The sequence below is a fragment of the Pseudonaja textilis genome, chromosome 1 (genome assembly GCF_049901715.1).
Source record: "Pseudonaja textilis isolate UNSWEBS1 chromosome 1, rPseTex1.2, whole genome shotgun sequence".
NCBI lineage: Eukaryota > Metazoa > Chordata > Lepidosauria > Squamata > Elapidae > Pseudonaja > Pseudonaja textilis.
This window is the reverse complement of record NC_141990.1, coordinates 196,634,429-196,650,179: the sequence shown is the minus strand read 5'-3', so window position 1 is coordinate 196,650,179 and position 15,751 is coordinate 196,634,429. Positions and strand designations below refer to the sequence as shown.

At 45.2% G+C, this 15,751-nt stretch overlaps 1 long non-coding RNA gene across 1 annotated transcript; it reads right to left on the bottom strand.

The window, feature by feature from the left end:
• Positions 1–382: 382 nt before the first annotated feature.
• LOC148127986 (uncharacterized) lies at positions 383–13,150 on the bottom strand. Its single transcript, XR_015741276.1, has 3 exons — positions 13,009–13,150; positions 11,894–12,040; positions 383–398 (listed from the first exon to the last, which is right to left on the bottom strand). It is a non-coding gene; the product is annotated as an uncharacterized LOC148127986 (long non-coding RNA).
• Between the last annotated feature and the right edge of the window lie 2,601 nt (positions 13,151–15,751).

Genomic DNA, 15,751 nt, shown 5'->3' with positions numbered 1-15,751 from the left:
GCACTTGAAAGAAGTGACTTATAACCAGTTTTCACACTTATGACCGTTGCAGCATCCCCCATGGTCACATGATGAAAATGTGGTTGCTTGGCAACTGACTCATATTTATGACAGTTGCACTGTCCTGGGGCCCAGTGATCACCATAAACTTCCCAACCGGCTTCCAACCAGCAAAGACAAGGGAGGGAGGGGAAGCAGCCAGATTCACTTAATGACCACATGATTCACTTTAACAACTGCAGCGATTCGCTTAACAACAGCAGCAAAAAGATTGTAAAATGGGACGAAACTCACTTAAAACAGCCTTCTTGGGCTCAAATGCGGCCATAAGTCGAGGGCTTATTTAGAATAGATACCCAGCATAGGATAAGTAAACATTTCAGTCGTTTATAGTGATTCTGAAAAGAGATGGGGGGAAAAAGAGAATCAGAAAAGTTGGCATGAAATTGCTATTAACTTCACTTCCTTAAATATAGCTGTCACTTTAGGGGCGATATTCGCTCTGTACCAAGAGAAAGCAGTGGGGAGGAGGGAGGTGTGAAATCTTCTTAACAGTGATGTGGGGTGGGCCTGACTGTAGCTGCCAAAGTGTGTGCAGAGAGATTCTGTGTGAAAAGTGGGAGATTATGTGCTCACACACTAATGGGCAGTGAACTAGACACAGGCTCGTTTTTCACATCATGTCATCTCTAAGGTTTGAATAAAAAGTAATGGCCAAAAGGAGCCTGGATCTATCTCAGACATTATCAATTGCCTCCTCAGTTTTATTTGTGTTGACTTGTACAGTCTAAAAAGATGACAGTCTCTGGGCCTCTGGATCAGTCAGAGTGATAATACACAGCACATTACACTGTTGGTGACAGGGCCTGTTCTCCTGGCTGGCATATGAAAGGAACACATCTCCTTCCGTCATTTCAAATGCTATAAACTGACAGAATAAAGAACCTTGCAGTGGGGACATCACAAACCCTGTCTGTTATGATTTTATGAGATAAACTGCGGTTTCTAGGGTATCTTGTTCAGGAAATTAGTGTCATTCAAACTTTCGCGCAGAGATGAATGCGGGTGTGTGTGTGGGGGGGGAGTGGTTTAAGAAGATAAATAGTAGAATTGTGCAAGGTGGCTCTTGCCTGCTTCCTGCTGCCATGCGAGCAGGACTCTATTGAAAGCTGGGAATAGAGACTTAGGCACGATCGAATGCTTATATGAGTGACCATTGGTGAAGAAAATGCTCTTAGATAAATACTGGAGGCGACCAGAAGTGGATTGAGACTTCTTGTTGTTGTTTTTTTTAAATGTGCAATTTTGGCAGCTTTACAAAAAATACTCTTTTTCAGTCTGTTTGGGGAAGATGATATCACATGACCAATACACTCAATTATACTAACCCATGTCTATTCTGAAAACAGTGTTGCTTTGGAGAGTAGGATAGGTGCAGTGGTGGTATTCTACCGGTTCGGCCCAGTTCTGGCGAGCCGATAGCAGTAGAGACCAAACCAGTTCTCTCCACTGCTCTGCTGTTGGGCCCACCTGCCCGCCTGGGCTCCCATACTCACCTTTATCCGCTGAATTTGAAGCGCAGATGCTTTGCGCGCCACTGAATAGTGCCGCATGGCAGCTGCTGAAGCAACCGGGATCATGCAGGCTTGCAGGAGGCAAATTAGAACACCTCTGCGCCTACACAAAGTGTGCATTTGGTGCGCATGTGCACGCAAAGTATGTGCACATGCCCAAAGTGTACCCATCAAGTCATGCCCACAGAATCAGTGGCAAAAATAATTGAATCCTACCATTGGATGGGTGGCATACAAATTAAACAAAGAAACAAAAACTGAATCAATTATCAAAATCAATGGAGAAATTGTTTATGTTTGACTAGGACATTTTCCTAGCACATTACATTCACTTTCAGGTAAATGCAGTACTTGATGCTAAGCTGAAAAGAGAAACAACATTTCTTTTTCTGAATACAAGTCTGGAAAGATCTGGGTTTTTTTTCCGAGTAGCGATATGGCTGAAGAGGTCAGAAACATCCACATTGATGTACATAATTTGCATTATGACTGAACAGGGAAAAGTAGCTGTTGTTTATTTATTTATCAAATTTAAATGGCTGCCCATCTTACAGAAAGCAACTTTGGGTGGCATACAGCAATTCAGTAAAAGAGTAGAAATATAAAAGTCATTATCTAAAATCAATATGTACTAATGATTTTAAAAGCATTAAAAACAATAAAAACAGAAATGAAACAGATTGTTAATGGCATAATAGGACATGACATATTAATGACAGTGTACTGAAACCACCTAGAACCATGATGGCTAACCTTTTTGGCATCACGTGCCCAAAGCGCATGCGTGCGCATTCCCAAAATGCAATACACACACGTCCCACACATATGCGTGTGTGTCCCCATGTATGTGCCCCACCCCTGTGCATACCTGGATGTCCCCAGTACATGCACCCTGCCCCGTGCATGCCCATGCATCCCCACGCATGCAGCCGGCCCCCCACATATGTTCTTCCCCCTGAGCATGTATAGCAGAGACCCAAAGACCAGCTGGGCAGTAGGAGGCACTCACATGCATGCGCGGCAGAGAGGGCTCTGCATGCCACCTCTGGCACGCGTGCCATGGATTCGCCGTCCAGGACCTAGAATAATTAATCTGTGTCTATAGTTGGTTTCTTTCTCTAAACAGCATCTCCTGTTTGGTGGCCATCTAGCTTGGGATTCCCAGTTCCTAAGACCATTTAAGTGATGGCAAACTTCACTTTACTATCCCCCTTTTTAAAGGATGTTTAGGATGTTGATTATAGGGAGTATTATTTTCCTTATTTTAGGGAGATTTGAAAAATGTTTTAGGGGTGTTTTAGGGACCAAAATGCCAAAAGACCCAGCTACTATGGCAGTGTCAGATTGTCACGGTCCCTGTCAACCTCAGACCGACCATAAAAACAAAGGTATACATCTTTGCAAATAAGCCTCATTATCCTCTAATTTTGTTTGTCTGGCTTCACCCCATAGCAAACCGTAAAAAGTGGAAGCAAAAATTTCCAATGTCCTATATGAACTGAAGGGGAGACGTCATGCTATGGAATGGATCACCCAAGGCTCATGGACATAATATTACAGCAAGATACACAGTTTGAATGAAACTAACCTATAACACAGCCAAACTTTCACTAATCTAGGAAAACATGTGATCAATAGCATGTTCTCTTCATCTTCTTTTAATACTGCCTTTATACTGGGTCCAGAATGATTATGGGAAGGAGATCTCCATCAAGTGGATAAATGTTATTATTTTCTAAACTATGTTTATACAAATCAATAAGTAGCTCACATTAAAGAAATGTAGGGTGACTTTGAATTCTTGCTTAGAAGCATCTTGTGCTTATACTCAGGATGCTGGATCAGTCCCCAGAACCTTTGGCTTTGAATGAACTTAATATATTTTCTCATTCAATTACATCTGTAGAGGTTACCCCTTTTAGCTCATTGCTTGCTTGGTTTACAGGTTGGCTGTGCAAATAAAATGTACGAGGTTCTTCATATGGCTCAGATCTTTTGTTGGATAAACAGCTTCTAAAAAACATGTGAACATGATAAGCCATTTCTGCTGATGTCAAAATGAATACCTGCAAAGTAACAACAGAAAAGGTAGGCCAAATGTTTCACCATTGTATAAGTGGTAGTGAATTTTACGGTTCTGTTAGAGAAGAAGACTCCCATATGAAAAATCCAAGTAAATTTTTGCCATGTATTATGAACTGGTCAAACTCTAAATGCCAAAACAATGCCACCCTATCCTTTCCATATGAAAGTGGTTAGAATACACTATAGCAAGCTAATCTTTTTGGTCTCCTGTGCCAAAAATTTCACGTGCGCTTGCACTTGCATGCCAGCACCCAGAAGGCAATGCGCGCAGCTCCCCCAAGCCCTTTGCACATGCGTACGTGATCCCCCACCACCCGCTTACCTGCACTGCGCGTGCGTGCACCTCCGGGCTGATTTTTTGGCCTGTTTGAAGCCTTCTTCAGCCTCCCAGAGGCTCGAGGGAAGCCTATGCAGCTTTTGGAGGCTGAAAAATGGGCCTGTCACTTCCAGTATTTCCGGAAATACAGGAAGTGATGGAAAGGGCCCCTTTTTTGGCCTCTAAAGACTGCAGAGGCTTCCTTCGAGCCTCTAGGAGGTCGAAAAAGGCCTCAAATGGACCAAAAATCAGCTGGGAGGCACGCACATGTGCAGTGACGTAAGTTTGTCTGGGGCTCGCATGCCCACACAAATGGCCACAGATTAATCATCATGCCCACAGACGTGCCACAGGTTCTCCATCACAGCACTACAGTATTCTTTTCTAGGACACAATACAGGCAACTTACAACAGTTCATTTATTGACCATTCAGTTACAATGGCACTAAAAAAAGTGAGTTATGTACGTTTTACACACTCACGACCCTTGCAGCATCCCCATGATCACATGATCAAAATTCAGACGCTTGGCAACTGACTCATAGTTGTTAAGTTTGAGCAATGAGAGGCTGAACCAGAGCATGAGTGCAACAATACTTTATTATACAATAAAGGGCTGACCGTGCTTGCCACGCCTGGAACTGGCTCGCAGCAATCAGCAACTGGTTGGACCCCGCAGCCTGCTTTTATAGCTGGCTGCTGGAGAGAACCAACCAATGAGGATGGGGGAATAACGCCCACACAAAGTGAGTGGACCTGAGTGAGAACTCCTAGAGTCCTCAGGACATAACACCCCTTCCCCCCAGATGCGAACATGCATAGTCCTTGAGGTAGACGGGGGGTTTGTGTTGGCGCCCGGAACGGCGCAGCTCGGGAACATTGTCTGTCTGTTCGGTATCAGTCTGTGACGGTTGAACCGGCATAGTGTCGCTAACGCTCTCTCCGGACTGGGCATCCTCGGAAACCACCGGGTTGGTTACTGGGGTCGAGCTCTCGTGGGTTGGATCAGGCTGGTCAACTCTCTGGGCGCTGTTGTCCGAGTTCGGGCTGACCGGAACGACTGCTGGTGCAGACTGGTCGTTGGGTGCGATGTGGCTGGGCGGCGGATGAGGCGGTTCCCCTTCGACTGGAGACTCTGGATTCTTGTTGGCAAGGGTGCTGAGGCGCCTTCTAAGCTGGTCTATGTGTCTCCTCCAGACGCGACCATCCTCCAGCCTGACCCTATACGATCTCGGCCCGGTGACGGCGATGACCTCGCCTGGAATCCAAAGTGGGTCCCCAGCGAAATTCCTTGCGAATACTGGCTCCTGTAACATAAAATGTCTAACCCCCGAAGTAGAAGCGAGGGGAGAGTCAGGGCAGTATTGTGGGTGCAGTCTATCTAATACAGTCCTCAGGCGCCGGCCCATCAGGAGTTCCGCTGGGGACTTATTGGTGACTGCACAGGGGGTTGAGTGCTGGCTCATCAGGAACCGTGAGAGTTTGTGGTGCCAGTCATCCCTGCCAAACCTAGCGAGGGCCTCTTTGGTGGTCCTGACGGCCCTTTCAGCCAACCCATTACTGGCAGGGTGAAATGGGGCTGTGAAAATGTGGCGAATGCCCAGGTTGGCAGCAAAACGGCTGAATTCTACTGATGCGAACTGAGGGCCATTATCGGAGACAATGGAGTCGGGTAGTCCATGCGTAACGAACAGGCGTGTTAACACGTTGGTGATTGCTAGTGTGGTGGTCGTGGATAGCTGCGCCACGTCTATCCATTTGGAATAAGCGTCCACGACCACTAGGAACATCTTTCCATGCACGGGGCCGGCCAGATCGATATGGATTCTAGACCAAGGGGCGCTGGCGCTCTCCCATCTGGTAGGGGTGGCGATGGGGGGAGCAGGACGGGATTCCTGGCAAATGCTGCAGGAACTTACCCAATTGACAATGTCCTCGTCTAGACCCGGCCACCACACGTAGCTGCGTGCTAATGCCTTCATTCTCACGATGCCGGGGTGTCCCTCGTGCAACGCCTCCAGGACTCGGGTACGCAGCGAGGTCGGAATGACCACTCGAGTGCCCCACAGTAGACAACCCTGCAAACTGGACAGCTCCTGCATGCGAGTCTTAAAGGGTGCGAATTTGTTATCAACGTTGCCTCCCGGCCACCCCTCCTTACCCAGTCGAGCACCTGGGCGAGCGTTTGGTCTGCCTTGGTTTTAGCGGCGATGTCAAGGGCGGTGATGGGTAGGTCCAACTGGGTGATCTCGAAAATGGCGTTGACAGGAGCTGGGTCTTCAGCCGGAGCGGGTAAGGGGCAGCGACTGAGAGCGTCGGCGTGGGATAGAGTTTTGCCCGGGCGGTGAATAAGTTTGTATGAGTAGGCCGCTAGGAAAAGTGTCCACCTTGTCATCCTAGGGAAAGGACTTGAGGAGTCTGTTTGTTGCCGGCCAGTAGGCCCAGGAGGGGCTTATGGTCGGTGACCAGTCGAAGAAGTGGCCAAAAGGAATTCGTGAAACTTTTCACGGCCGCAACAGCTGCTAGGGCTTCCTTGTCTATCTGGCTGTAATTTCGCTCTGTGGCCGAGGCGTCCTGGAGAAAAAGCGATGGGGGCCTCGGCGCCATTGGGGAGTCTGTGACTAAGGACCGCCCCAATTCCAAAGGGGATGCGTCTGCTGCCAGTACTAAAGGAAGGTTGGGGTCGAATTGGATGAGCACTGCCTCTGACGTAAGTAGTGATTTGACGGCGTTAAACGCCTGGTCTTCTTTGTGCCCCCAGTGCCACGGTGACTTTTTGTCTAGTAATCTGTGTAGGGGTTCGGCTACTGAGGCTTTATGGGGCAAGAAGGATGCATAAAAGTTCAGCAGCCCCAAGAAAGCTTGTAGCTCCGTTTTGGAGGTTGGTGTGGGAGCTTCGTGGATTGCCCTAACCTTGGACTCCAGGGGGTGAATGCCAGAGGCGTCAATTTTATAACCCAGAAAGTCCACCTGTCTAGTGGCAATGGCGCATTTTTCTTTTTTTAACTTGAGGCCATGCTGTCTGAACCTCTCTAACACTGCTCGCACTCTCTGGAAGAGTTGGGGTCTGTCCCTGGCCGAGACCAAGATATCGTCGAAGTAGGGTACTACACCAGGGAGGCCCTGTAAAATCCGCTCCATGAGGGATTGAAAAATACCCGGGGGCAACACTTACGCCAAATTGGAGACGCTTGCATCGGAAGGCACCCCTGTGAGTGACGATGGTCTGAAGTTCCGCTGTTTGGTTATCAACAGGGAACTGCTGATATGCTTGAGACATGTCCAATTTAGCAAAAATACTGCCCGGCTCGAATGTGTGTAATAAGTGCTGAATGACGGGCACTGGGGTAGGCGCTAACTTGTAAATATTTATTGATTGTTGTCTTGTAGTCCGAGCAAATTCTCAGGCTACCATCTTTTTAAGGGTGTGACAATGGGCGTCTCCCACTTGGCGAAATCTGTTGGCTCAATGACCCCTTGTTTTAATAGTTTATCCAATTCAGCGTCTAGTTTTGGCCGAATAGCAAATGGAACTCTACGTGGTTTTAATCTGATTGGGACTGCCTGGGGGTCAACGGTGAACGAGATGGGGGTTCCATTATAACACCCCAGCTCCTCGCTGAACACATCTGCGTAGTCAGCGAATAAGGAGTCAGTGTCTGAGGTTGAGACAGCATGGACTCCTGTTAGCCCTAGGCCGAGGTGGGGAAACCAATCGAGCCCCAATAAGGTGGGTAGATTGCCGTTAACTACCACTAGAGGTGGGTGGCCTTTAAAAGCTCTAAAACTGACAAAGAACTTGCCTCTGCCGATCACGGGAATGGCCTTCCCCTGGTAGTCCTTCAGACCGAACTGGCATCTCTGAAGCCGGGTAGTAGATAGGCTGGGGTGGAGTCTCTTGAGGGTGTTCCACGAGATTATTGAGAGCGCTGACCCTGTGTCAACCTCCATGTGGCACGGTTTACCTTCTAGGGAAACGGAGAGAGAAATTTTACTGACAGTGTGGCAAGTACGCCTGGCAAGGCGGTGCGTGCGACAGTTTAATACTTGCCTCTGTGGTCCCGAGTGCGAGGAAGGGGGTCTGTGTGCAGCGCTTTGGGGGGCTTGGCAGACTCTCGCGATGTGCCCCCTCTTATGGCAATTGTTGCAGGTGGCTCCTTTAAACTTGCAGGTGGCCCTTTGATGCGATCCCCCACAGGCTAGGCACAATGTGATGTGCTTGGGTGGACCGGTGTTTTCTTGTTTGGCCCCTACCTGTGACCGTCTGTCGTTGGCGAGGCGGTGGACGTCGTTTTCATCGTTGTGGGTTTCCTCCGCTTCCACCTCTTCGGAATGGACTGGGAACGATGCCAGCTTGGCACTTGGGCCCTGAATTTCGGTGGCTGAGTTCGTTGCTAGCTCGGCTGCTAGGGCCTCCTCGACCGCTTGCGCGAGGTTGAGGTCTTTTTTTGCTAGCAGGCGCCTCTGTAGGTTGAGATCCTTGACCCCACAAACTAATTGATCGAGGAGCATGTCCTCCAGGTATGTTCCAAACCCGCAGTGCAGGGCTGCTGTTCTGAGGGCGGCCATATATTGATTGATGGTCTCCTTACTCGATTGCTTCCTCATACGGGCGTGAACCTCCTGGCGATTTGTGAAGGCCTGGGAGCGTAGTGGTTAGTGAGGATCTCAAGCAACTCGGACCACGGACGTTTTCAACTCTCTAGGCGCCACGAGTGCTGCGGCGGTATCGTAACGGTGGCTCCACAGTAGATTAGGAAATAGAATTTTTCCGATGCTCTCCGCATCCGCCAGGCCGCCGCATCGATGTAATGATTGAAGCGGTTCTTATACGATTCCACTTCTCTTCGTCTGGTTTGAGCGGGAATACTGGGTTGGAACTCATGGTGCTGGAACGGCTGGGCTACCTGCGGAAAAAATCTCTCTGGGGACAACGGGCGCTCGTGGGTTACTAGTGATATCAGCTCTGGAGAGGTTTTTTTTGCTACCCTCTCTTTCTCTCTCTGGGTTACCACGTTGGCTGTTAGCCGTTGGAGGTGTCTCGATTCGCGCCAATGTGGGCGTTAGTGACTTCCTACAGCGCTGTGCTGTGTCTCATACTGGCTCGAAATTCAAATGACACCCGTTTGAATTTCGCGCCAAATCTGAGAGCGGCTGCGGCTCGCAGCGCTTCACTTTCCCTGTAGGGGCTAACAAGCGGCTACAGACGCTTCTAACTTTTTGAACCAGACCGCTTTCTCTGGCTGCGGATCAGCGTTTGCTCTTTTTGATCGCTCGTTTTGTTGGCTGACCGCTCTCTCTGGCTGCGGATCAGCGTTTCTCTTATCGCCAGCCGATCGCTCTCTCTGGGCTGCGGATCGGTGGCTAGTGACTCAGCGGTTGCATGGTGCTTCTGGTAGCCATCCCATCCTCGTCGCCAGTGTTAAGTTTGAGCAATGAGAGGCTGAACCAGAGCATGAGTGCAACAATACTTTATTATACAATAAAGGGCTGACCGTGCTTGCCACGCCTGGAACTGGCTCGCAGCAATCAGCAACTGGTTGGACCCCGCAGCCTGCTTTTATAGCTGGCTGCTGGAGAGAACCAACCAATGAGGATGGGGGAATAATGCCCACACAAAGTGAGTGGACCTGAGTGAGAACTCCTAGAGTCCTCAGGACATAACAATAGTTATGACGGTTGCAGTGCTATGAAGTTAAGTGATCAGCTTCTGCCTCTGCAACCTTCTGACAAGCAAAATCAGTGGAGAAACCAGATTCAGATTAACAATCGTGTTACTAACTTAACAACTCCAATGATTCACTTAACAACTGGGGCAAGAAATGTTGTAAAATGGGGCAAAATTCACTTTAAAAAGTTTTACTTAGCAACAGAAATTTAGGGCTCAATTGTGGTCATAAGTCAAGGATTACCTGTACTTAGGTTTCATCTGGATCAACCATTGGTTTGTATATGTGGGGTTTTTTTTTTGTAGTACTCCTTTAGTTTAATGGATGAATAGAATGTTTGCTTGAAGAACCAGCCCTGAAGACTAGGATATAAATAATCCCGAGTTCACAGCCTGATTGGTGCCACATTTGAATGTTTTCAATAAGGTTATGAAGGTATGTAATCAACAGACTAGAACAGGGGTGTCAAACTCGATTTCATTGAGGGCCGCATCACAGTTGTGTTTGACCTCAGGGAGCCATGGCGGGCGTGGCCATCTCAATGTCACTTGTGTCGAGGGCACCTGTGGTGGCCCAAGCACCTGGCCAGCGAAAATGAGCTCCATTTTTGGCTGCAACGGCCTCCTGCAACCGTCTACCAGCAAAAAATGGAGCTTGGTGAGAGCCACGTGCGGCCCTCCTGAGCCTCGTTTTCGCTGGCAGAGGCACCGCGGTCCAGTCTGTTTTCAGGGCAACCCCATGAGCCAGATCTAAGCATCCCATGGGCCAGATCCTGTCCCCAGGCCTTGAGTTTGACATCACTGGACTAAAGCAACTTGGCTGTTCACTGTCTATAGCCACAGACTCTGCAAGGTTATCCTCAGAATAAATGCCCCTTCAAAAGGTTTACATCCCTGTCCCCCTGCCTAATACGCTAGATATGTTGTATATAAATATACAGCAGTAATAATGTAAAAACTATTTATCACTCTTCCACGAAATTTCCATCAGCCATAAAGGTAGAGGTAATCATCAGGATATAAATGACATCTGTCATGCCCTGCAATATGTTATGCGTAATACAAACTGCCCCTCCAATTTGTTTGGTCTTGGTGAAGCTATAATGTTATACGGAGTTAAGATCTTTGCTATTGTTACCACCACTTTTTTGTCCTTTTTAAAACACATGAGTTTTTAATCCTTCTGTTTATTGAGTTCATCAAAAAGGACTCTGTGTATATCAAACAGAGGTAGCTGCAAAGGTGACGTTTTTTATCATTTTAATAATACAAAAGTTAATTCAGACTTCTATATTAGCAAACTTAGTTGAGGGATATTCCATTAGCGGGAAGAAGACATTTTGCATCCCAACTTCCATTAGTTGGCAGGCAGGGAGGAAAGAAACTAACTGATTAATCAAACTTTACAAAACACCGATGCTACATATCTGGATATTGATAAGGCCATTTCTGTTTTGGGGAAGACGAATTATTCCTCAGTAGCAAAAATGGTGTTTAATTTCTATTGGTTGCATGAACAACTGTCTCTATTACTTTCAACTAACCCATCATGAAAGTTTCTTTGTGCTGCAGAAGCTCATAAAACTTATACATAAAGTTTGATGGAACTCTGTAGAAGCTGATTTTGCAATTGCCAAGAAACTCCACCACTAATTAATGAAAAGTACTGCTATGTCACCAGATTCTAAGAAACTTTCAATGGGCACAGTGTTGACAGTAGCATGTATTTTGACAATTATATTTTGACAATATAACAAAGGAAGGGTGGTTTTTATTTTGGGGTTTTTTTTGCATTATTGAAGATGTAGCAATTCTTTCCTTTCCTGTGTTTTTTCTGCCACAACCACACGAAGCTACCAAACTCTGCCAAACGATGAGACAGTAACAGCATATTTCCTTATTTACTTTCTTATTAGCAGATTTTCAACTGAACAGATAACTAAACAACTCAAAGAAGACAATACAAGACGGCATACACTTCCCAATAAGATGGCTGTTTACACATAAAAGAGATGTACATCTTCTTAAAAATAAACTGGAAAACAGATTGGCATAAAATGCTATTTTATATGCAGAGATGCAAATGTAGAAATAACTGCTACAATTTAATTTGAAGTACACTACAATTGAAAAAAAAAATAAGGTTCCTTTTCAGTTTTGCAGTCCAGGATTAACTGGGAATAAATGGATTCAAGGCTTCTGCTATTCTCCCTTAATTTCAAATAAAGAAATTTATTTACATGCACGTACTTGGGTTTCTCTTTTCCTGTCAGAGGAGTATATAAGTCGTTATGTTGCATAAGCGATAAACATGCTTCTTTTTTACAGTTGTAAAACTTATAGTAGCATAAACCTGGGTGCACTTGATATGGTCATAACATGCTGAGACAATTGATTCTGAAAGGTAAAAGAAAGATATCTCTCTTGTTGCTAAACTATAGTTGCAGATTTTTTTTAAAAAAAATACAAATTTCAACAAAAATATCAACAGGACATAAAAAAAATGCAATACACTGTTACTAAGTTATTTATATCTATGACATGCCAGTGTGTTAGGCACAACTCTGCAACTTTAGAACAGCCTTCAAACTTTTCTCCTGCTCCTGCTATTTTACGGAGGTAAGCAATATCATAAAAAGTAAAATGTTAATTATTTCCTTCAGCATAAGCAGAAAGACAAATAAAAGTAGTTCTCTTGGAGACACGTAAGCTATTTTTCTCCCTTTCTCCCGCTCCTAGTGCTAAAGCATGATTGTGTTAGGCACTTTTTCTAGTTGAACAGCACCAGATGACCACAATGTCCATTCCAGGATGCGCTGACCCATAGAATCCAGATGCCAGATCCACTGGGGTGTGTCTCACAGCACACTCAGCAACAGAAAAATATGGAAATTGCAATGCTAACAAGTCAGCTAGGCTTGGTGCGTTCTCTTTACACCTGTATTTTCCCCCAAAAGGCCTTGTGTTACACATAAGCTACAATATTTTCAAACCAAGAGACAGCATTCCGATAAAGAAAAATATCTGTAGCTCAAGGTTGAAACGAGGGGCCTTTGGTGCTCTCTGAGCTTGGTTGTTTCCTTGCAGATGTTTCATTAGCCAAAGGAAGCTGTGAGAAAGGAAACTGGTACAAGGATCAAGTTCAAGAAAACTATTCTGATTAAATAATAATAATAATGAATATATACTTGGAGGAAGGGAGAGAAGGAACATATTCCATATTGGTAAACAAAGATTTTGAATTCAGTTCAGGCTCATTTGGTGGATGGGAAAAAATAACCATTCTCTGGAGTGAATACCATTTTCAAAATACATAATAGCTATTTAGTTGTTAGACAGAAGCTAAGCAGGCTACTAATACTCACAAAGTCAGTAGAAAATGGGGTGCAGAGACCTCGGGGCCTAGAACATTCCTGCTGTTGGACTGGCCATTGCTCTGTGGCTCTTTCTCTTTCCTGGTCCATTCCTCAGGGAGCCACATTGCAATTGGCAACATGGCCCCACAGCTGTTGTGTATTTGTCACAGAGGGTACAGGCTGAGAGTGAAAGCTGTTGTGTTTCTCAGAGTCCTCTGTGTTTCTAATTAACTGGCCCAAAAGGAGCAATCTTAGTCCAAGAGAACAGCAAACTAAGATTTCTCGGGGAAGGGAGGGGTGCTCGGCTCTTTGCAATTCACCAACTATTTCCCCATAATATTCAGCAAAGATGATGAACCATCTGAAAGAGAACAAAGAAGCGGAGACTGCCACTGAAATTATATTGTGCTCCTCTCACAGGAGATTTCCTTCAGAAGAATTGGAATGTGGTCGTCCCCGCAATCCATGGACAATTCTGTTTTCTTAGTAAAGCAGGCAACTCTATTGCCCCCATCTTTGCCTTTAACAGATTCTTTATTTTAAACACTTAATGTGAGTTGCTGGTAGTGCTGGTGTTCAAGACAGCATCATACATTTGTATCATATAGTGGGAATCAGATGCATTGTCTTTAGTATCAGCGTAGGTGAATAAACACTGGGAACCATGGTTTGTTATCACCTGTACCAGTGGTGGGATTCACATTTTTTTTACTACTGGTTCTGTGGGCGTGGCTTGGTGGGCGTGGCAGGGGAAGGTTACTGCAAAATCCCATTCCCTCCCAACCCCACTAACCTGCTTTCCACCTCCGTTCTCCTGTGCAGGGTAACAAAAGAAGACCCAGCCAATCAGCTGGGACTTGGGAGGCAGAGAATAGATGGGGGCGGGGCCCAGTCAGAGGTGGTATTTGCCAGTTCTCCGAACTACTCAAAATTTCTGCCACCGGTTCTCCAGAACTGGTCAGAACCTGTTGAATACCACCTGTGACCTGTACAGAATTTACCGAAGTGACCGAAGCATGTTTTGAATAGTTGATCACCAACTGGTGGACAGCTATGATTTTTCCAAGATAATTTTGTTTAAAACAACAACAGAATCACTATTGTGAGCCTGGCTTTAACATAAGTAGGTACAAATAATTGCATCAGCATTTATTATTAGAACTGCTAGACGGGCAGGAGTAAGGCAAGTAACAGGAGCTCACTCCATCGTACGCGACACAGGACTTAAACCCATTGTCAGTTTCCAGCTGACAAGCTCAGCAATCACCTAGCAGTTCGAAAGCATGCAAATGTGAGTAGTGAATCAGTACCATTTGGTGGGAAGGTAACAGCATTTTTCCATGCACCTCAGTGTATAGTCAGGATGGCCACATGATTACAGAAGCGTCTTTCAACAATGCTGGTAACCTTGGCTACGAAATGGAGATGAGCACTTCCCCTCTTGCTTTTTTCAAGAGGCCACTGGACTTTCTTGGTGTGGTTTGGTTTTATTTTAGAAGACATTTCGCTTCTCATCCAAGAAACTTCTTCAGCTCTGATTCAATGGTGGGGACTGGAAGGATTTATATTCCTTGTTGACAGCTGGTCATTTGCATTCTTTTAGAGAGTTGTTGAGGCCACTTGGAGGTTTGTCTGTGTCCTCCGGATCACCCGAGTAGTGCTTTTTGTTGTTAGATGCTCGCTTAGATGGTAAGTGTTCATGTTATTACTTTGCTGTCCTCATATGCAATGGAGAAGCTGTCTCATCAGAACTGGCATACAGGTCAGCTGTTGGTCTTTATACCCCAGGCTTTCCCAATCTGGCTGGTAATAATTTGTATACTTCCTGCATAATAATAGTTACTTTTAGAGATGACCATACAGGTGGTCCTCGACTTATGACCACAACGGACCCCCAAATTTCTGTTGCTAAGTAATACATTTTTTAAAAATAAACTTTATTAGACTTCTGTATATTTTAAAAATAAAACAAAAAAATAAATATCATGATGTTAACCATTTTGTGACATCCATCTCATACATTTCTATCTTTTGTACATATTTACAAATATATACAATTTTGTGCAATTTAATCTATAAGTTGCTTATCTTTAATTCCTTCATTTTCTATGTCTTAATTTGATCCAATTATACCATTTCCCCCAAATTCTATAGTATTTGGACCCCTCTTGCTCTTGTACCATTAAAGTCAATTTGTCCATTTCAGCACATGACATTATTTTTTGAATAATCATTTCATCTGATGGTATACAGTTTTGCTTCCAGCATTGAGCATAAGCTATTCTAGCAGCTGTTAAGATGTGTAATACAATATATTTTATATTTTTTCCACATTTCTTTTTGAATATCCCTAACATAAATAGTTCTGGTTCCAATTCTACTTGTTCCTGAAGAATTTCATGCAGCCATTGTTTAATTTTAAGCCAATATTTCTGAGCTTCTGAACAGGACCACCATATGTGGTAGAAGGTACCCTCTTTCTTTCTTTCCCATTTGACAACCTTTCATGCCGCAGTTGTTAAGTGAGTCACCTCAGTTGTTAGGTTAGTAACACAATTATTAAGTGAATCTGGCTTCCCCATTGACTTTTTTTGTCAGAAGGTCACAAAAGGTGACCACATGACTCTGGGACACTGCAGCCATCATAAATATGAGTCACTTGCCAGGCATCTGAATTTGGATGACATGATAATGGGGATGTGGCAATGGTGGTAAGTGTGAAAAACGGTCATAAATAGCTTTTTTTCAGTGC